Genomic DNA, 22,859 nt, shown 5'->3' on the forward strand with positions numbered 1-22,859 from the left:
AGTAAATCAAATTAAGCCTTGATATTTTTAGCTTTATGTCAGTTGGTAGTCTGGTCCATTCCTGAGCACATAGAGCCTGTTAGGCTGAATCTACTGTTGTGCTCACCGCCCCTATACATCAGCAGCATCTATGGAGTGGAAGTCTTCCCAGATAATGCATGTCAGTTTATAGCAACATACCTTGTGGTCTTGTTAGAGTGCAAATCCTAGTGCAGTGTAACCATGGTGGGGCCCAATGTTCTCCAGTTCTAACAAGCTCACAGGAGATGGTGATGGCTGTAATTCACACAACACTGAATAGCAAAGTTGTAGAGCACATGTGAATCAAGAGAGTCAATGTAACAGCCCTTTATCAACATTAGGAGGAATTTTGTTTTCTGTTGGCAGAAACTCCTCAGTTAACTTGAAGCCATAATTCAGTGTCAAAACTAATTTCAGGTAAATGGAAAGTTAATGACAAGCCCATAAACCACTGGTTATGAATTGGCCAAGCATAACACGGGATTAGTGTTATGTAGCAGTGACTGAAGACTCTTGAGTCAAACTGTCTGTGTTCTTACTTGTTATGCCACTGGCTTGCTTTGGGACCCTGGTAAGTTATATACCAGGTTTATATCTCTAAAACCTCAACTTTCCTTATCTATAACAGAATGTATTAGATTGAGTACATTCATATTACATATATGAAGGAAGGAAGGAAGAAAGAAAGGAAAGAAAGGGAGGGAGGGAAGGAAGGAATAATAGCTCTGTATTAGAATCTGTGCAAGAAATAAAAAGTGACACATATTACTTTTAGCACAATGCTGGCACAATATAAATATAGAATATATTTTAGCTATTTTTTTTAATTGGCACTAGTTTTCACCTTCTGGGAAGCCATTTCCAATTTTCTCCAGGGAGAATTAACCACTATTAGCTCAGTGCTGCCATAAGAGGCACAGTTAACAATGACCTGCTCTGGTTTGTGTGAACAAGATGTCTACATGTCCTCATTACTGGTAGACTCCAACTTTCTGGAGGACAAGAGGGCCTTGTACATCTCAGGTGAGTCAGTGCATTCTGATTTTGATTACTTGTCTTTTTGGATAATTCAAAGTAGCACTTCCACCTCTTATCTTTGGTATTTGACATTTTGTAAAGTTCTCTATTCATTAAAATCTTTTATTCTTTGAAGTGTATCCCCATTGTTAAGGCCCAGCTAAGCTGACTTCTCTAGGGAAGTGATCTCTGATACTCCAGCAGAGTGCCCACTCTCTGTTGTCAGCACAGTGACACATGAGGTGAATCTCCTCATGGGAGAGTTGAAGTGATTCCCTTGACAGACTAATTTCTATGTCAATGTTTATATGTTGTTTTCTTTTTCCTTTATTCCAAGGTGAACTTGGTTTACATTTAAAAGATACTATCTTGAATAAAGGATGTGGTCATAGTCCAATAGTCCCTCTCTCTATTGAAAGAATCATGGCAAGACAGCTGAATTCCATTTCAGACATCAGACTTAAGAAGCCATACAGACCCACAGACAAACATACAGACCCAAACAGGAAGAGTCCTGGAAGGATTCAAAATCATGTTATACAATAAACAGCAGAATGAACAGGCATGTGAGAAATCAGGTTTGGTTTGCATAATAACGGAACATATCCCTGTGAAAGAAGAGGCAGACCTCTTGCAATGCCCCAAAGAAAACTGTAAGGTTAAACAAAGCTTGAGATGTCAAATTCCAGGCTGAAAAGCTACTGGATGAGGTCTTCAGGTTTGCTACTCAAGGATTCAATGAGAGTTGAACTAGATACCTTTTAATTCTATCTCTAATTTTGAGAGTCTATGATGTTTTCTGAAAGCTACATGTAAGCGGAGACTATATTTTCGATTCTTAAGAAAGGGCCCAGCACTTAGTGTCATATACTTAGTGAGTACATGTTGAATGGGTGGATTAGACTTCTGTTTTATTCTAGACTACAGGGAACTAGCACATCTTGGGGTATCCCAAACTTCTCTGTCCACTAATGAATATCAAAATAAGGCTTTAGGAGACTTCAGGGTATTTAATTAGCTTAAAGAGCCAGAATCGTTTGAGCTAAATTTCGTATCTTAAATTTCTCATTCTAATTGTGAAGACACAGGCAATAAATGTAATCACCTTGTATTCACATTCATGTCATAACTATTTCTTACCCAGTGCCTGTAACTATCTCAATTATCTGAAATGGTTCAACACCACAGTCAAAAATAGGCTAGAGTTGGCAATAACAATAAAGCTAAAAAGGGTCCTGACTACTTTATGACTCTGTGGAACCATTATACTCCTCAGTATCCAAGTGAGGCAGATAACAAGAGGACATTAAAATGTTAGCATCCTCAAACAACAGTGTGGTTATTGCTTATTAATTATACCAAAGGAGCACAACTAATTAGTTTTAATAGGTAGCATTATGTATGCCAGCGACAGATCAGAGAAAGTCAGTGGGTCGTATAAAATTCTTTAGAATAACAACTGACAGCATCTATTTTTCTTTTCTTTTCTTTTCTTTTTTTTTTTTTTAGACAGAGTCTCACTGCAACACCCAGGCTGGAGTGCAGTGGTGCTGCAATCTCGACTCACTGCAACCCCTGCTCCCTGGGTTCAAGCGATTCTCCTCCCTCAGCCTCCAGAGCAGCTGGGATTACAGGTGCCCGCCACTATACCTGGCTAATTTTTGTATTTTTAGTAGAGATGGGGTTTCACCATATTGGCCAGGCTGGTCTTGGACTCCTGACCTTAAGTGATCTGTGCTGGGATTACAGGCGTGAGCCACCATGCCCAGCCGACACCATCTATTGACAGTTGTTCTGCACACCTAAGACACATGGAAATAAACATACAGGACTGGGAGAGCTTGATCCATAGCCTTCCGTTTTGAGTGTGGATTACAATTTGTGCAGCATAATAATTGTTTTCATAGGGATTTTTCCCTTTCAAATAAAATTGGAAACATTTTCCCATCTTCTTTCCTTAGCTTGTCTCTTCTCCCAGTGAGAACACAGAGGATAAGACAGGAAGGTAGGAGAGAAATATCTAATTGTTTGTCAAATGTATCTATTATGAAAATGAATTTATAAATTTAAAGGTGAGCATATTTTGGATTTAAAAATGATGATATATTCCTTTTTATAAATACTTCTGAAATTTGTATTCCTATCTTTGTGTATTAGTGAACATCTTTCCCCACCAAAATATGATCATTTTAATTTTTTAAATTTATTTTAAAACCTCTCATCTTGTAGATTAAAAATTGAATCTAACTGCTTCTTTAATTTATATAGCCTTCATTTCTAGTGCATTTTTATTTTGTCAAATGTCTCCCATGTATGCTTTTATAAATTACCTGGTCTTATCATTAGCAATTGTCTTATTAAGTTGTTTTTTCCCTTAATGTAGAAACTATTAATATATTCTGGGTATAGTCAATAAAAACCTACCCAAATGTCCCAGATTTGGGGCTGATTGGGCAAGAAGTTAAAAATCCTGATAAGGAACATTTTTAAGGCTATAAAGTTAAATGTGGTCGTGTATAAGCAAATGAGAAATCTCAGAACAAATGGGAATTAGCAAAACAACATTTTGTTTCCAAATTTTGGCTACCCTCTGAGAGCTGGAATATGACACAGTTAAAATCAGGACAGAGCAATTTCGTGAAACATAAAACAGTTACAAAATATGAAGAAAAGCAGCTGCATCTTAGGAGGGAAGTCACTTATTTGCTAAGAAAACTTAAAGTCACACAATTTTTCTGCCCACACCCTCCCTGAAAATGTATTATATTAAATCTTAAAGTTTATTGCAGAACTCACTTTATTTGCCATATGATTATGTTTAGAGAGGAATCCAGGGAAAAAAACATGTGGACACTAGATATCTGAATGTGAGAAGATATCCGAAGTGGAACATACAATAGCATATAAACATACATAGATATGGTATACATAGGTGTAGTATCTGTATCCACATCTACGTATCTATCTATCTATATATATATACGTCTATGTATCTATATATACCTATAGTCACTGATTGGGGGAAATCGCACATCAAATAAGAATTCTTAGCATGGTTACTTGTTGTATATGTATCCTTGAGCAAGTCACTTCCTTTTCTTGATCTCAGTCCCTTCATTTCTAAAGTGAGGAAATTAATAACAGGATCCAATTGAGTTGCTTTGATAATTGAGCTGTATGCAAAAGTTCCTATAAACTCTGAAATCATCTATGAATGTTAATATTTTGTTGTTGAACAATTTTACAGAAAGATGGAAGAAAATTATGTTTTTGTTTAAATAAAACTCAGGTGATTACTTCAGGGCTCAGTTTTAGTAGTACTGGTATTAGTGTTGTTTTCATTTAGCTAAAATGTCTGAGTGCTTAACACATGCTGAGCAATGATCCACACACTATATAATCTCACTTAAACCACATCAGATCTTTTCAAATGAATGGTAATGGAATTTTAATTTGACAGAAAAGTGAAGTCAAGAGTAATCAATTAATTTTTCCAATGCAATGAGGATATGATGAATAGTGGCACCAAAGGATAAAACCATGCCCTTGGGCATCACAGTACACTGGTTTTCCAGCAGAGGATTAAGAAGGGTCAACTTGGAAAGTGAGTTTTCATTATGTAGAACTACCTCCTTCCCTTAATGTAGGCGTCCTATGTCTGCTATAGTTGCCTCCACCTGACGTGACTGGTGGGGGTGGAGGAGCTGCCGTGCAGGACACAAGATGTCCAAAATCCAGAATTCTCAGTCCTCACACAAACTTCATATAACTCATAAACTCTGCCCCAACCCTTGCTTTGTTGGCTTCGCAATTCTTCTTCAACCACATTCTGCAACCATAGCATCCAGCACAGCCCATCTATTTAACATGTTACCTGTACACATACAGTGCCCCACTACCAGATTTCTGGGAATGGAGAGGAAGAGGTTGGCCTTGTATATGTATGCTATTGATGTGTTGCCCCCATACTGACCCCTGCACATAACTTCTGGAATGTTCCACATGATGTTATCACTTTTTCCTTTTTTACCCTTATTAATATTAGCTCAGATTTCTATTTATTTTTTAAAAATCTATATTTGCCTCTTTTGCCCAGCACATCTCTTCCTTTTCCTTCTGATACAAAATATTAACCACATTAACTGGTCCTTGATATCAGAAATCCCCTGTTATTAGTATGAACATGTTGAGTTTAACACATTTTTAAAATCCCTGTATTAATTCTCTAACATATTGGGCCTAACATGTTTTGAAAACCAACCAAGCTCATTAATTTAACTGTTTTATTGTTGTTTACTTTTTTATGCATCACATAATGGGAGTAAAACCCAGTGTGAAATCCATTCTAATATATATGTGTGTATATATATAATTTATATATATTATATATATTTATTATATATTATATATTTTAGAATTACTATATATAGTAATTTTTTAACAATTTAGAATGACAACTACAGTATGTATATCTGAACAAATGTGTAGAGTCTCTTTATATATTCACTATGATTCAATATGATGAGGTGTTCGCTTTTTATTGAAATGCTCTTGCCAGTTAGTGGACAGTTTCAGATGTTAGAAGGTTCAATGTCTCACTGACCTAACAACTATTCCTCAGTTATGTTTTTCCTGTTTCCTTTCCTGTACTCTGGAACTTCAAAAACAATAAGAAAATAATTATTTGTAAAAATCACCTTACATGCCTACAGCACATTTCATTTCACAAATCACAAAATAGGCATTTTGATCATCACCTGAAACAGAGATACAGGTATTATCAGTAGCTCCCACATACAGAGACCCAGAGAGATTATGTGGCTTACCCAAGGTCACATTTTAGAATAAAAACAAAGCTATTATTGGAATATATTTTTTGCAAACTTCTAGTTTAAAATTTTCTCTAATTCTCTATGGCAGTACTTCCACCATTTGAAAATAATTAATATTCCAACTATCTTTGTTCCAAACTAAAATCCCTTGGCTGATGTTTGGAGGTAATCTGATGAATGTACCTAGCGTCTCAAACAAATAGCTGGTCATTACTCTCCTTCATTTGCCTTCTCCCTTGGATGTGAAGTTTAGTTTGGGATGCCTTGCTAAGTTGAAATCTAAGAGAGTGGTGTTTGTCGTTTTGAGCATGGGGACTATTTATAAAGAGTCATGTGAAAGTCTGAAGGTCTATCATCTATAAGAGAAGAAATGGCATTTACCTTCAAGAATTTAAATAATTTTAGAAAATCATATATATTTTGTGCAGCTCTAGATAGTTAATTAGAGCAACAAATGCATGTTAGAGGGAAATTAATTTCAGTCCACTCTACCTCTTCTAGATTAAGTTGAATATTTCATTGTACCCTCTTTTAAATGAGCAAATAAATTAATAACGGAGATCTTTCAAAGTTACAACTTTGCAAACTGTTCACCTTCCTCTCAAACCCTTATATTAATCAGTTTTTCATGGCCCATGTATTTATTCATTCCTTTGCAACTCTGATGCCCATTATCTCTTATTTTCTCCCTTTAAAAATTTTATTTTTAATTGACCAATAAAAATTGTCTATAGTGTGCAACATGTTGTTTTGAATATTTATATAGTGTGAAATGGCTAAATCAAGCTAATTAATATATGTTTACTTCACATACTTATTTTGTTGTGTGGTGAGAACACTTAAAATCCACTCTCAGCAATTTATATATCTCTCTCTCTATATATATATTTTAAATTATACTTTAAGTTCTGGGATACATGTGCAGAATGTGTAGGTCTGTTACATAGGTATACATGAGCCATGGTGGTTTGCTGCACCCATCAACCCGTCATCTACATTAGGTATTTCTCCTAATGCTATCCCTCCCGTAGCCTCCCACGCCCTGATAGGCCCCGGTGTGTGATATTCCCCTCCCTGTGTCCATGTGTTCTCATTGTTCAACTCCCAATCATGAGTGAGAACATACGGTATTTGCTTTTCTGTTTCTGTGTTAGTTTGCTGAGAATGATGGTTTCCAGCTTCATCCATGTTCCTGCAAAGGATATAAATAATATAATACATTGTTAGTAACTATAGCCAAAGTGTTATATAATAACTCACATGAACTTATTCCTCCTAAGTTAAATTGTGTATCCTTTGACTAACATCTCCCCACTCCAACTCCCATTTTATATTTTAAACTTCTTCTATTTTCCTACTGGATCTCTGAAATATTTCAGTGAGAAATGCTTTCAACTGCAATGTAACAGAATATTTAACTAGAAGTGCATGTTGTGGAATTTTGAAGTCTACTCAAAAAGTCAGTGCACAAAATCTAAGACTAGGAACACTGTTGGCATAACATAGTGAACTTGCTGTCACTGATAGAAATCAAGTTACTAGACTTCAAGAAAAATGATATACAGACGGTTCTCACAGTAAGCAGGATGTTGGTCTAAATCAACATTTCTGGAAATTTTGTCTGATGACCATCTATCCCTGAGTCATTTAGGAAGCTTAAGATAAAGTGGATTTCTAAGCCCCAGAGCAGGATTACTGAAACAGAAGTTCTGGAGTGAGGTCATGGAATATGCATTTTTCACAAGATTCCCAAATGATTGTCATTCAAAGTTTTGAGAATCCTTTGTCCATGTAGTCATTAAAATTTCTTTCAATTATTTCATTCCAAAGACTAGTGATTTGTCATCTAAAAATGGGACGCTAGACAGGAACAAGGCTGACTCCAGAATGTTGAACGACATGTGCCAGACACTCCCTTGGACAGGAACTGCTGAATAGGTGGGAATGTGTGTAACTTTGATCAGCCCCTAGTCCTTAACTGTCCCTGTGCATTTTACCAACATAAATTTACTTAACATATATTTAGGATAGTTAGCTCTTCTTGTTGAATTGATCCCTTTACCATTATGTAATGGCCTTCTTTGTCTCTTTTGATCTTTGTTGGTTTAAAGTCTGTTTTATCAGAGACTAGGATTGCAACCCCTGCCTTTTTTTGTTTTCCATTTTATTGGTAGATCTTCCTCCATCCCTTTATTTTGAGCCTATGTATGTCTCTGCATGTGAGATGGGTTTCCTGAATACAGCACACTGATGGGTCTTGACTCTTTATCCAATTTGCCAGTCTGTGTCTTTTAATTGGAGCATTTAGCCCATTTACATTTAAAGTTAAGATTGTTATGTGTGAATTTGATCCTGTCATTATGATGTTAGCTGGTTATTTTGCTCATTAGTTGATGCAGTTTCTTCCTAGTCTCGATGATCTTTACAATTTGGCATGTTTTTGCAGTGGCTGGTACTGGTTGTTCCTTTCTATGTTTAGTGCTTCCTTCAGGAGCTCTTGTAGGGCAGGCCTGGTAGTGACAAAATCTCTCAGCATTTGCTTGTCTGTAAAGTATTTTATTTCTCCTTCACTTATGAAGCTTAGTTTGGCTGGATATGAAATTGTGGGTTGAAAATTCTTTTCTTTAATAATGTTGAATAGTGGTCCCCATTCTCTTCTGGCTTGTAGAGTTTCTGCCGAGAGATCAGCTGTTAGTCTGATGGGCTTCCCTTTGAGGGTAACCCGACCTTTCTCTCTGGCTGCCCTTAACATTTTTTCCTTCATTTCAACTTTGATGAATCTGACAATTATGTGTCTTGGAGTTGCTCTTCTCGAGGAGTATCTTTGTGGCATTCTCTGTATTTCCTGAATTTGAATGTTGGCCTCCCTTGCTAAATTGGGGAAGTTCTCCTGGATAATATCCTGCAGAGTGTTTTCCAACTTGGTTCCATTCTCCCCGTCACTTTCAGGTACAGATTTGGTCTTTTCACATAGTCCCATATTTCGTAGAAGCTTTGTTTGTTTTTTATTCTTTATTCTCTAAACTTCTCTTCTCTCTTCATTTCATTCATTTCGTCTTCCATCACTGATACCCTTTCTCCCAGTTCATCACATCGGCTACTGAGGCTTCTGCATTTGTCATGTAGCTCTCGTGCCTTGGTTTTCAGCTCCATCAGGTCCTTTAAGGACTTCTCTGCATTGCTTATTCTAGTTATCCATTCGTCTAATTTTTTTTCAAAGCTTTTAACTTCTTTGCCATTGGTTTGAAATTCTTCCTGTAGCTCAGAGTAGTTTGATCCAGATTCATAAAGCAAGTCCTTAGTGACATACAAAGAGACTTAGACTCCCACACAATAATAATGGGAGACTTTAACACCCCACTGTCAACATTAGACAGATCAACGACACAGAAAGTTCACAAGGATACCCAGGAATTGAACTCAGCTCTGCACCAAGCGGACCTAATAGACATCTACAGAACTCTCCACCCCAAATCAACAGAATATACATTGTTTTCAGCACCACACCACACCTACTCCAAAACTGACCACATAGTTGGAAGTAAAGCACTCCTTAGCAAATATAAAAGAACAGAAATTATAACAAACTGTCTCTCAGACCACAGTGCAATTAAACTAGAACTCAGGATTAAGAAACTCACTCAAAAACCGCTCAACTACATGGAAACTGAACAACCTGCTCCTGAATGACTACTGGGTAAATAATGAAATGAAGGCAGAAATAAAGATGTTCTTTGAAACCAGCGAGAACAAAGACAAAACATACCAGAATCTCTGGGACACATTCAAAGCAGTGTGTAGAGGGAAATTTATAGCACTAAATGCCCACAAGAGAAAGCAGGAAAGATCTAAAATTGACACCCTAACATCACAACTAAAAGAACTAGAGAAGCAAGAGCAAACACATTCAAAAGCTAGCAGAAGGCAAGAAATAACTAAGATCAGAGCAGAACTGAAGGAAATAGCGACACAAAAAACCCTACAAAAAATTAATGAATCCAGGAGCTGGTCTTTTGAAAAGATCAACAAAATTGGTAGACCTCTAGCAAGACTAATAAAGAAGAAAAGAGAGAAGAATCAAATAGACGCAATGAAAAATGATAAAGGGGCTATCACTACCAATCCCACAGAAATACAAACTACCATCAGAGAATACTATAAACACCTCTATGCAAATAAACTAGAAAATCTAGAAGAAATGGATAAATTCCTCGACACATACATCCTCCCAAGACTAAACCAGGAGGAAGTTGAATCTCTGAATAGACCAATAACAGGCTCTGAAATTGAGGCAATAATCAATAGCTTACCCACCAAAAAAAGTCCAAGACCAGATGGATTCACAGCCGAAATCTACCAGAGGTACAAAGCGGAGCTGGTACCATTCTTTCTGAAACTATTCCAATCAATAGAAAAAGAGGGAATCCTCCCTAATTCATTTTATGAGGCCAGCATCATCCTGATAGTGAAGCCTGGCAGAGACACAACCAAAAAAGAGAATTTTAGACCAATATCCTTGATGAACATCGATGCAAAAATCCTAAATAAAATACTGGCAAACCAAATCCAGCAGCACATCAAAAAGCTTATCCACCATGATCAAGTGGGCTTCATCCCTGGGATGCAAGGCTGGTTCAACATATGCAAATCAATAAATGTAATCCAGCATAGAAACAGAACCAAAGACAAAAACCACATGATTATCTCAATAGATGCAGAAAATGCCTTTGACAAAATTCAACAACGCTTCATGCTAAAAACGCTCAATAAATTAGGTATTGATGGGACGTATCTCAAAATAATAAGAGCTATCTATGACAAACCCACAGCCAATATTGTACTGAATGGGCAAAAACTGGAAGCATTCCCTTTGAAAACGGGCACAAGACAGGGATGCCCTCTCTCACCACTCCTACTCAACATAGTGTTGGAAGTTCTGGCCAGGGCAATCAGGCAGGAGAAGGACATAAAGGGTATTCAATTAGGAAAAGAGGAAGTCAAATTGTCCCTGTTTGCAGATGACATGATTGTATATCTAGAAAACCCCATCATCTCAGCCCAAAATCTCCTCAAGCTGATAAGCAACTTCAGCAAAGTCTCAGGATACAAAATCAATGTACAAAAATCACAAGCATTCTTATACACCAATAACAGACAAACAGAGAGCCAAATCATGAGTGAACTCCCATTCACAATTGCTTCAAAGAGAATAAAATACCTAGGAATCCAATTTACAAGGGATGTGAAGGACCTCTTCAAGGAGAACTACAAACCACTGCTCAATGAAATAAAAGAGGACACAAACAAATGGAAGAACATTCCACGCTCATGGGTAGGAATAATCAATATCGTGAAAATGGCCATACTGCCCAAGGTAATTTATAGATTCAATACCATCCCCATCAAGCTACCAATGACTTTCTTCACAGAATTGGAAAAAACTACTTGAAAGTTCATATGGAACCAAAAAAGAGCCTGCATCGCCAAGTCAATCCTAAGCCAAAAGAACAAAGCTGGAGGCATCACGCTACCTGACTTCAAACTATACTACAAGGCTACAGTAACCAAAACAGCATGGTACTGGTACCAAAACAGAGATATAGATCAATGGAACAGAACAGAGCCCTCAGAAATAATGCTGCATATCTACAACTATCTGATCTTTGACAAACCTGACAAAAACAAACAATGGGGAAAGGATTCCCTATTTAATAAATGGTGCTGGGAAAACTGACTAGCCATATGTAGAAAGCTGAAACTGGATCCCTTCCTTACACCTTATACAAAAATCAATTCAAGATGGATTAAAGACTTAAATGTTAGACCTAAAACCATAAAAACCCTAGAAGAAAACCTAGGCAATACCATTCAGGACATAGGCATGGGCAAGGACTTCATGTCTAAAACACCAAAAGCAATGGCAACAAAAGCCAAAATTGACAAATGGGATCTAATTAAACTAAAGAGCTTCTGCACAGCAAAAGAAACTACCATCAGAGTGAACAGGCAACCTACAGAATGGGAGAAAATGTTTGCAACCTACTCATCTGACAAAGGGCTAATATCCAGAATCTACAATGAACTCAAACAAATTTACAAGAAAAAAACGAACAACCCCATCAAAAAGTGGGCAAAGGATATGAACAGACACTTCTCAAAAGAAGACATTTATGCAGCCAAAAGACACATGAAAAAATGCTCATCATCACTGGCCATCAGAGAAATGCAAATCAAAACATCAATGAGATACCATCTCACACCAGTTAGAATGGCGATCATTAGAAAGTCAGGAAACAACAGGTGCTGGAGAGGATGTGGAGAAATAGGAACACTTTTACACTGTTGGTGGGACTGTAAACTAGTTCAACCATTGTGGAAGTCAGTGTGGCGATTCCTCAGGGATCTAGAACTAGAAATACCATTTGACCCAGCCATCCCATTACTGAGTATATACCCAAAGGATTATAAATCATGCTGCTATAAAGACACATGCACATGTATGTTTATAGCGGCACTATTCACAATAGCAAAGACTTGGAACCAACCTAAATGTCCAACAACAATAGACTGGATTAAGAAAATGTGGCACATATGCACCATGGAATACTATGCAGCCATAAAAAATGATGAGTTCATGTCCTTTGTAGGGACATGGATGAAACTGGAAACCAGCATTCTCAGCAAACTATTGCAAGGACAAAAAACCAAACACCTCATGTTCTCACTCACAGGAGGGAATTGAACAATGAGAACACATGGACACAGGAAGGGGAACATCACACACTGGGGCCTGTTGTGGGGTGGGGGGAGGGGGGAGGGATAGCATTAGGGGATATACCTAATGCTAAATGACGAGTTAATGGGTGCAGCACACCAACATTGCACATGTATACCCATGTAACAAACCTGCACATTGTGCACATGTACCCTAAAACTTAAAATATAATAATAATAAAATTTTTAAAAAAGTTAATATGAATAAAGAAATAGCCAAGTTAACTGACAAAAAAAAATTTACTTAATAAAGGTCTGAACCTAGGACCCATTCATTCTCTCATTTCTCTTTTCAAACATTTTATTCTTGAATTCAAGAACCTTATTTGAACAATATTCTAATGCTAGACAGTGATCCATGCACTGAGCCACAAACTAAATGCAATCATTTTCATACCAGAGGAACTTATGTTTAAGTGGAAGAAAACAATGGGGAGATATATAAAGCAATAGTTTATTTGAATATGGGATATTACAACAAAGGCATACAAATTGTTGCCATTTAACGCTGTAGGAGACTTTTTTTTTAACTTCTATTTTAGGTTTGGAGGTATATGTGCAGGTTTGTTTTATAGGTAAACTTGTGTAACAGGGGTTTGTTGTACAGATTTTTTCATCACCCAGGTACTAAGCCTAGGACCCAATAGTTATTTTTTCTGCTCTTCTCCCTTCTCTCACCCTCCACCCTCAAGTAGGCCTCAGTGTCTGCTGTTCCTTTTTTGTGTGTCCATGAGTTCTCATAATTTAGTTCCTACTTGTAAGTGAGAAGATGTGGTATTTGATTTTCTGTTCCTGTGTCAGTTTGCTAAGAATGATGCCCTCCATGTTGCCACAAAAAAAAAAAAAACATTATTTCATCTTTTTTATGGCTGCATAGTATTCCATAGGGCATATGTACCATATTTTCTTTGTCCAACCTCTCATTGATGGACATTTAGGTTGATTTCAGTCTTTGCTATTGTGAATAGTGCTGCAATGAACATTTGCATGCATGTGGCTTTATGGTAGAATGATTTATATTCCTCTGGGTATGTACCCAGTAATGGAATTGCTGGGTCAAAAGGCAGTTCTGTTTTTAGCTTTGAGGAATTCCCATACAGCTGTCTATAATGGTTGAACTAATTTATATTTCCACCAACAGTGTATAAGTGTTCCCTTTTCTCCAGAACTTTGTCAGCATTTGTTATTTTTTGACTTTTTATTAATACTCATTCTGACTGATGTGAGATAGTATCTCATTGTGGTTTTGATTTGCATGTCTCTAATGATCAGCGATATTGACCTTGTTTCATATGCTTGTTGGCAACATGTATGTCTTCTTCAGAAAGGTGACTGTTCATGTCTTTGCTCACTTTTTAAATGGGTTTTTTTTTGTTCTATTCTTGCTCAGAGAAATCAGAGATGACATCAAGAAAAAAATGTAAAAACATCCCAGACTTATGGACAGGAGGAATCAATATCATTAAAATGGCCCTACTACCCAAAGAAATTTACAGATTCAATGATGTTCCTACCAAACTATCAAGAACATTCTGCGCAGAACTAGAAAGAACTATTTTAAAATCCATATGGAACCAAAAAGAGCCTGAATAGCCAAGGCAATCCTAAGCAAAAAGAACAAAGCTAGCGGCATCATGTTATCTGACTTCAGAAAACTACAGTACAGGGCTACAGTCACCAAAACAGCATGGTACTGGTACAAAAAGAGACACGTACTCCAATGGAACAAAATAGCCCAGAAATAAGGCTGCACACCTACAACCATCTCATCTTCAACTAGGTTGACAAAAACAAATAATGGGGAAAGCATTTTCTGTTCAATAAATCGTGCTGTAATAACTGGCTAGCCATGTGCAGAACATTGAAACTGGAACCCTTCCTTACAGCATATTCAAAAATCAACTCAAGATTGATTAAAGAGTAAATGTAAATCCCAAAATTATAAAAGTTCTGGAAGACAACCTAGGCAAGACCATTCTAGACATAAAAATGAGCAAAGATTTCATGACAAAGATGCCAAAAGCAATCATGACACAAGCAAAAATTGACAAGTGGGATCTAATTAAACTTAGGAGCTTCTGTGCAGCAAAACAAACTACCAGCAGAATAAAGAGACAACCTAAAAAATGGGAGAAAATATTTGCAAAGTATGCATCTGACAAAGGTCTAATATCCAGCATCTATAAGGAACTTAAACCAATTTACAAGAAAAATAAATCATACTAAGATATTTTAATAGTCACTGAAATAGGGGAGCTTACTATCATGAATAAAGATGTTAAAGGAAGTCTTCTTTGTTATGGATATTCTATTTGCCTCTCCACAAGCACTCTGTCACCCCTTCTTACACATATTCGCATATACGAGGCCAACAGTTGAGTTGCTTCTGACTACCACTTGGCTCCAATTATTGAGCAATAACAGCAGGTGATCAGCAGATCAGAGGGGAAAAAGAACGAGACCAGGATGATCAACCTCAAAGTCACACCCTCCTTGCTGAAATTTGTTAGTTACTTCTCCCCTATGTAAACCACTCTTTTCCCAATTGATCCATCCCCAAAGCTAAAGGTATTGCTAAGTTCTGATAACTTGTTTCTTCTCTTGCTGTTTCAGAGTTAAGGATAGTAATGAGCTTTCCCACTTGCCATTCCAGGTATATTCACTGACCCTTCTTAGTTTTAATGAAGCCGTACCTTTGTAAGTATCCTATTCATTACTCTTTTTTTTCAGTTATTCTTTTTTAGAATACCAAGTCTTTATTTCCTGGGAACTCATTACCTGAATTTGAGAAGAGGCCCTCCCAAGGCTTTTCTCAATAAAGAATACATTTGGTAGCTCTGGGGAACTTTAGGATGGCTCATGTGGCTGGAAGGGAGTTTAGGAGTGATTAAAGAGATCAGACAGAAGGCAGCAGACAATTATTCTGCCTTTCTTAAGGAGTCCAGATTTTGTTTTAAATTTTAATGGGGAGCCAATGCTGGACTTTAAGCGGTGATATAATCATATTCAGGATAAAGTAAACAGGCTATAGAATCAGACTGCCTGAGTTTAAACCCTGGCTCTGATAATTATTTGCTTAGTAACCTTGGTCAGGTTACTTAACCCCTGCAATGGTTACTTTTATGTGTCAAATTGACTAGGCCTTGGGGTGCCTGGAATAAATGTTATTTCTGGATGTGTCTATAAAGGTGTATTGGATGAGATTAGCATGTGAATTGGTGGACTCAGTAAAAGAACATGGCTCTCCCAGTGTGGGTGGGCATCATCCAATCCATTGAAGGCCTAAATAGAAAAAAAGTACAAGAGGGAGGATTTGTTCCATTCCTGCCTGCCTGTTTGAGCTGGGACACTGGTCTTCTCCCGCCCTTTGACTAGGGTTTACACCATAGGCTCCCCTGGTTTTCAGGACTTCCTAGAATAATTGAGGTTACACCTGCCAATCAAGAAAAATGACTACACAAGCCTCAATCATTTTAGAAGGTTTATTTGCCAAAGTTAAGGACGTGCACCTGGGAGACAGGTCTATGCCTTTCTCCAAAGATGATTTTGAGGGCTCCAATTTTAAAGGGGAAAGGGCTGGATATTGAGAATTACACAATTTTCATGTAAGAGGTGGGTAGAGAAAAATCGTCATTCATGCCTTTGTCTGGCTCGGTGAACCCGCGTTTTTTACATAAGATGACATAGACAAATGGAGCAGAGGAAAAATGCAGGGAATCTGCTTTTTATATGAGACAACATAGACAAAATGGACAGGGGAACAATCAGATATGTATTTGTGTCTAGTAGACCGGTCGGGGGGCAGGGGTGTGACTGCACCTGTTAAAATAAGCTATCAATTTACATTGCTATGGTAAAGTTTTAACACTAACACCTTAAAAGGTCTTGCAGCTCACTAGGAATTTCCTTGTGGGCAAAATATAGGGTAAGCATGTAGCTTTTCATCTTGTAGCCATCTTATTTAGGAACCAAAAGAATGTGGCAGGTTTGCGTGACCTAGTTCCCAGCTCGACTTTTCCCTTTGGCTTAATGAGTTTGGGATCCCAATATTTAATTTCCTTTCAGATGCCACTGGTTTTCGTGGATCTCCAGCTTACAGATGTCAGATTGTGGGGCTTCTCAGCCTCCACAGTCATGTGAGGCTCATCATCACTCTTCACTATGTGTAACCTGTTGGTTTTGCTTCTCAGGAGAACCTTCACTAATGCAAACATTTCGTGCCTCACCTTCCGTATATGTGAGTAGGAGATAGTAACAGCACCTGCACTTAAAGTAGATGTAAAAATAAGAGTTACTACATAAAAGTACTTAAAACAGAGCTTAGCACATTGTAAACAATTTACAAAATTAGCTATCATGATTATGTTTTCAAAAGGATCACCCTGGTTGTTCTACCAGGAACACACATAGCTGAAGGACAAAAGCAAAAGCAGACGGATGCCTGCAAATACTTTCCATGGTGCAGGTGAGAGATGAGGGTTTGCAGAAAGTGGAGACATCAAAATGTCATTGGACAGACATCCACATCCTAGCATTCTTGAGACCTATACTCAAGTCACCCAACATAACTCAGTCTCAGTCTCGCCTTTGAAGAGAAACTTACTGTGGCCTACTTTTTCTGGGTGTTGGGAAGATAAACCATCTGTTTGTGAAGTTCTTTAAGAGTATATGGTATAATTTGCATTTATTTTTTTCTTAAGTTCTTCTCCAGCTCCAATAGTGAGAGCAAGTTAGTAGTAGTCTGTACATAACCTCCAAAATGACCACTAACCACTGGATACCATAGTAACCTGCAATAAATTTTAGAAATATGTCAGCCATTTAGGCAAATCTTCTATAATTTTAATTTAATTCTATTGATGAATGTTGAGGATAATCTCTTGAAATTGATTCCTATTGATTTGTGTCTAATGAAATTCAATTAAACCCTAGTGATTTGCATTGAACAAATTAAATTGCACAGACTAATTGGATTGAAGGCATTTTCACTGAGGTGGAGAGCATTCATGGGGATGAACCCACTGTGATATGGCTTTAATATGGGCCCCTGGAGTGATAGTTATTGGAAAATTATTAAAACTCAGCACATGTGTCGATTATTAAGAGCACGTTTTTTAAAGAAAGACGAACTGCATAGGTCTTGTAATTATATTAACTCTTTGGCTCCATCACCTGTAACTAGTTGAGGATTGGGTGTAAGGGCTGCTCTTCTAATGATTTTAACTTTAATTGTAAAGAATGAGGAATGCAATACATCTGAAGAGAAAAGGCAAGGTAGAGAAGGAGGCAAACATTCACTAAGCATTGGATGATTCTTTCGTGCCTTTGTTTTTTAAAATAAACATGCAGAATAAATCTGCATATAGCTGCCTGCTTTGAATACATCTTGTGTAATATTTCAGATCCTCTCAGACTTTCCTGTCCCTTATTTTAGCCACAATTGCAACAATCCCTATTTTAAGATGCATTGCATCCTGCTAGTGCCCCACCTCAGATCCTTGCCAGTCTTGTCATCTGGGACTTCACTGTTGACACTGCTGCAAAGGACATCACAGGAATCCACTGGGGGTTCATCTCTACATGCAACCTAGAAATGCAGGGGAGTTAGCAGCCCCAAGAGTTAAGCTTTGAATAACAATGAACAGCTTTGGGAGGCTCAGGAGGGCTGATCACTTGAGGTCAGGGGTTCCAGACCAGCCTGGCCAACATGGCAAAACCCCATCTCTACTAAAAATACAACAAAAAATTAGCCGGTCATGGTGGCGCATGCCTGTAATCTCAGCTACTTGGAGGCTGAGGCAGGAGAATTGCTTGAACCCAGGAGGCGGAGGCTGCAGTAAGCCAAAATCACATCACTGCACTCCAGCCTGAGAGCCTGGATAACAGAGTGAGACTCTGTCTCAAAACAAAACAAACAAAAACAAACAATAAATGGGAGTTCATGAACTGAATGTCCTCCCAAATTTTTGTGTTGAAGCCCTAACCTCCAATGTGATGGTATTTGAAGGCAGAGTCCTTGGAGGTAATTGTGTTTAGATGAAGCCATGAGGGCAGGGCACTCATGAGCCCTCTTTATTTCTCTTTCTGCCATGTGAGGATATTTGCACTCGCGTCTCTGTGAAGAGACCACCAAACAGGCTTTGTGTGAGCAGTAAAGCTGTTTATTTCACCTGGGTGCAGGCGGGCTGAGTCTGAAAAGAGAGTCAGCGAAGGGAGATGGGGTGGGGCCGTTTTATAGGATTTGGGTAGTTAAAGGGAAAAGGGGGGTTCTGTGGCGGGCAGGAGTAGGGGTCACAAGGTGCTCAGTGGGGGAGCTTTTGAGCCAGGATGAGCCAGGAGAAGGAATTTCACAAGATAATGTCATCAGTTAAGGCAGGAACAGGCCATTTTCCCTTCTTTTGTGGTGGAATGTCATCAGTAAAGGCAGAAACCGGCCATCTGGATGTGTACATGCAGGTCACAGGGGATATGATGGCTTAGCTTGGGCTCAGAGGCCTGACATTCCTGTCGTCTTATATTAATAAGAAAAATAAAACAAAATAGTGGTAAAGTGTTGGGACAGCGAAAATTTGTGAGGGGATGGTATGGAGAGATAATGGGCGATGTTTCTCAGGGCTGCTTTGAGGGGGATTAGGGGCGGCGTGGGAACCTAGAGTGGGAGAGATTAAGCTGAAGGAAGATTTTGTGGTAAGGGGTGACACTGTGGGGTTGTTAGAAGAAACATTTGTCATTTAGAATTATTGGTGATGGCCTGGATACAGTTTTGTATGAATTGAAAAACTAAATGGAATAAGAGAAGGAGAAAAACAGGTATTAAAGGACTAAGAATTGGGAGGACCCAGGACATCTAATTAGAGAGTGCCTAAGGAGGTTCAGCATAGCCTTGCCAGCAAAGATTATTTATTTACTTCAAGAGTTCAGAGTGGCAGTTTGGGGATAGCACCAGGAGATACCAGCTGTGATGGCTTGGAGAAACAGTGTAAACCGGCAGTGTAAACAAGAGCAGGGCATGTATGAGTAGTTGAGAACGGTGAATAGGAGTATGACTAGACAGAAGATAGTAGGGATGACAAGTTTTTTGGGGCACAGTCCAAGTTGGTCTGGTGTTTGGAATGAGACTGGGGCCTAATAAAAAGGAGCGTCTATACAGGAGCTCAAATGGGCTGTCCCTTGTAGCATTCCCAGGACAGGCCTGAATTCTGAGAAGGAAAAGTGGTAAAAGTATTGTCCAGTCCTTTTTAAGTTGGTGGCTGAGCTTGGTGAGGTGTGTTTTTAAAAGACCATTAGTCTGTTCTACTTTTCCTGAAGACTGAGGACTGTAAGGGATATAAAGGTTTCAGTGAATACTAAGAGCCTGAAAAACTGCTTGGCTGATTTGACTAATAAAGGCTGGTCTGTTATCAGACTGTATAGAGGTGGGAAGGCTAAACTGAGGAATTATGTCTGACAGGAGGGAAGAAATGCCTGTGGTGGCCTTCTCAGACCCTGTGGGAAAGGCCTCTACCTATCCAGTGAAAGTGTCTACCTAGACCAAGAGGTATTTTAGTTTCCTGACTCGGGGCATGTTGAGTAAAGCTAATTTGCCAGTCCTGGGTGGGGGCAAATCCCTGAACTTGATGTGTAGGGAAGGGAGGGGGCCTGAATAATCCCCGAGGAGTAGTAGAATAGCAGACGGAACACTGAGAAGTTATTTCCTTGAGGATCGATTTCCACGATGGAAAGGAAATGAGAGGTTCTAAGAGGTGGGCTAGTGGCTTGTACTATAGCATAGCCTGCCTTTGCTGGTGTGTGGCGATTAGGCCTGGTGGAACTGCCATCAATAAACCAAGTGTGATCAGGGTGAGAAACAGGGAAGAAGGAAATGTGGGGAAATGGGGTGAATGTCAGGTGGATCACAGGGATGCAGTCATGGGGGTCAGGTGTGGTATCAGGAATAATGTGGGAGGCCGGACTGAAGTCCGGGCCAGGAACAATGGTAATTGTGGGAGACTCAACAAAGAGTGAGTACAGCTGAAGGAGCCAGGGAGCAGAAAGTATATGCGTCAGGTGTGAGGAAGAAAACAGATTTTGGAAATTATGAGAGCTGTAGAGAGTCAGTTGCACATAGTTTTTTAGTTTAAGGGCCTCTAAAAGTATTAGGGCAGTAGGAGCTGCTGCACAGAGACATGATGGCCAGCCTAAAACAGTAAGGTCAAGTTGTTTGGACAAAAAGCCTGCAGGACACTATCCCGGTCCTTGTGTAAGAATTCTGACTTCACAGCCCTGCACTTTGGCTGTATGTAATGAAAAGGGTTGGGATGAGTCAGGGAGAGCCAGGGTGGGGGCAGTCTCTAAAGCTATCTTCAAGGAATGGAAAGAGGAGTGGGGAAAGGATTTAGGATCTATGCGGTCAGCTAGGTTTCCTTTTGTGAGTTTATATAATGGTTTTGTTAGGATGGCAAAACCAGGTATCCAAAGGTGAAAGTATCCATCCATGCCCAGGAAGGAAAGGAGTTTTTGTTTTGTAGAAGGGGTTGGGGTTTGAGAGATTAGTTGGACACGATTGGCAGGGAGAGCACGTGTATTTTATGAGAATTATGCTGAGATAGGTAACAGATAAGGAAGAAATTTGGGCTTGACTGAAGTAATGGAGGCTGTCTGTGAAGCTTTGCAGCAGTACAGCCCAGGTAATTTGCTGAGCCTGATGGGTGTCTGGGTCAGTCCAAGTAAAAGTGAAGAGAGGCTGAGATGAAGGGGGCAAAGGAATAGTAAAGAAAGCATGTTTGAGATCCAGAACCGAATAATGGATTGTGGAGGGAGGTATTGAGGATAGGAGAGTATATGGGTTTGGCACCATGGGGTGGATAGGCAAAACAATTCAGTTGATAAGGCATAGATCCTGAACTAACTTGTAAGGCTTGTCTGGTTTTAGGACAGGTAAAATGTGTGAATTGTAAGGAGAGTTTATAGGCTTTAAAAGGCCATGCTGTAGCAGGCAAGTGATAACAGGCTTTAATTCTTTCAAAGCACGCTGTGGGATGGGATATTGGCATTGAGTGGGGTAAGGATGATTAGGTTTTAATGAGATGGTAAGGGGTGCATCATCGGTCGCCAAGGAGGGAGTAGCGGTATCTTATACTTGTGGGTTAAGGTGGGGGGATACAAGAGGAGGACGAAAAGGAGGCTTTGGATTGGGAAGAAGAGCAGCAATGAGATGTAGCTGTAATCCAGGAATAGTCAGGGAAGCAGATAATTTAGTTAAAGTGTCTCGGCCTAATAAGGGAACTGGGCAGGTGGGGATAACTAAAAAGGAGTGCTTAAAAGAGTATTGTCTAAGTTGGCACCAGAGTTGGGGAGTTCTAAGAGGTTTAGAAGCCTGGCTGTCAATACCCACAACAGTTATGGAGGCAAGGGAAACAGGCCCTTGAAAAGAAGGTAATGTGGAGTGGGTAGCCTCTGTATTTATTAAGAAGGGGAAGGATTTACCCTCCACTGTGAGAGTTACCTAAAGCTCGGTGTCTGTGATGGTCTACAGGGCTTCTGAGGAGATTGGGCAGCATCAGTCTTCAGCTGCTAAGCTGAGAAGATCTGGGAAGGAGTCAGTCAGAGAGCCTTGGGCCAGAGTTCCAGGGGCTCTGGGAGTGGCTTCCAGGTGAGTTGAACAGTCCAATTTCCAGTGGGGTCCCACACAGATGGGACACAGCTTAGGAGGAATGCTGGGCATTCCTTGGCCTGGTGGCCAGATTTCTGGCACTTGTAGCAAGCTCCTGGGGGAAGCGATTCTGGAGGAATGCCTGGCCACTGTAGTTTAGGCGTTTGGAAGTTCTTGTGTGCTGGAGGTGTGGCTGGGGTTTGTCTCACAGTGGAGGCAAGGAATTGCAACTCAGAAATATGTTGCTACTTGGCTGCCTCTACTCTATTATTGTACACCTTGAAGGCAAGGTTAATTAAGTCCTGTTGTGGGGTTTGAGAGCCAGAATTTAATTTTTGGAGTTTTATTTAATGTTGGGAGCAGATTGGGTAATAAAATGTATATTGAGAATAAGATGGCCTTTTGACCTTTTGGGGTCTAGGGCTGTAAAGTGTCTCAGGGTTGCTGCCAAACGAGCCATGAACTGGGCTGGATTTTTATATTTGATGAAAAAGAGCCTAAACACTATCTGATTTGGGATAAAGGAAAAGGAGCATTAACCTTGACTATGCCTTTAGTTCCAGCCACCATTTTAAGAGTAAATT

At 39.1% G+C, this 22,859-nt stretch overlaps 1 long non-coding RNA gene across 1 annotated transcript in view; it reads right to left on the reverse strand.

Annotated features, from left to right (window-relative positions):
* Window positions 1-6,895: 6,895 nt before the first annotated feature.
* LOC107976454 (uncharacterized) overlaps window positions 6,896-22,859 on the reverse strand; it is a 270,646-nt gene continuing 254,682 nt past the window's right edge. Inside the window, exons 4-6 of the long non-coding RNA XR_008536860.2 lie at window positions 18,134-18,231; window positions 16,871-16,905; window positions 6,896-7,062 (exon numbers count right to left, since the gene is read on the reverse strand). This is a non-coding gene — a long non-coding RNA (uncharacterized LOC107976454). The remainder of the gene's footprint in view (window positions 7,063-16,870; window positions 16,906-18,133; window positions 18,232-22,859) is intronic.

The sequence above is a fragment of the Pan troglodytes genome, chromosome 7 (assembly GCF_028858775.2).
Source record: "Pan troglodytes isolate AG18354 chromosome 7, NHGRI_mPanTro3-v2.0_pri, whole genome shotgun sequence".
NCBI lineage: Eukaryota > Metazoa > Chordata > Mammalia > Primates > Hominidae > Pan > Pan troglodytes.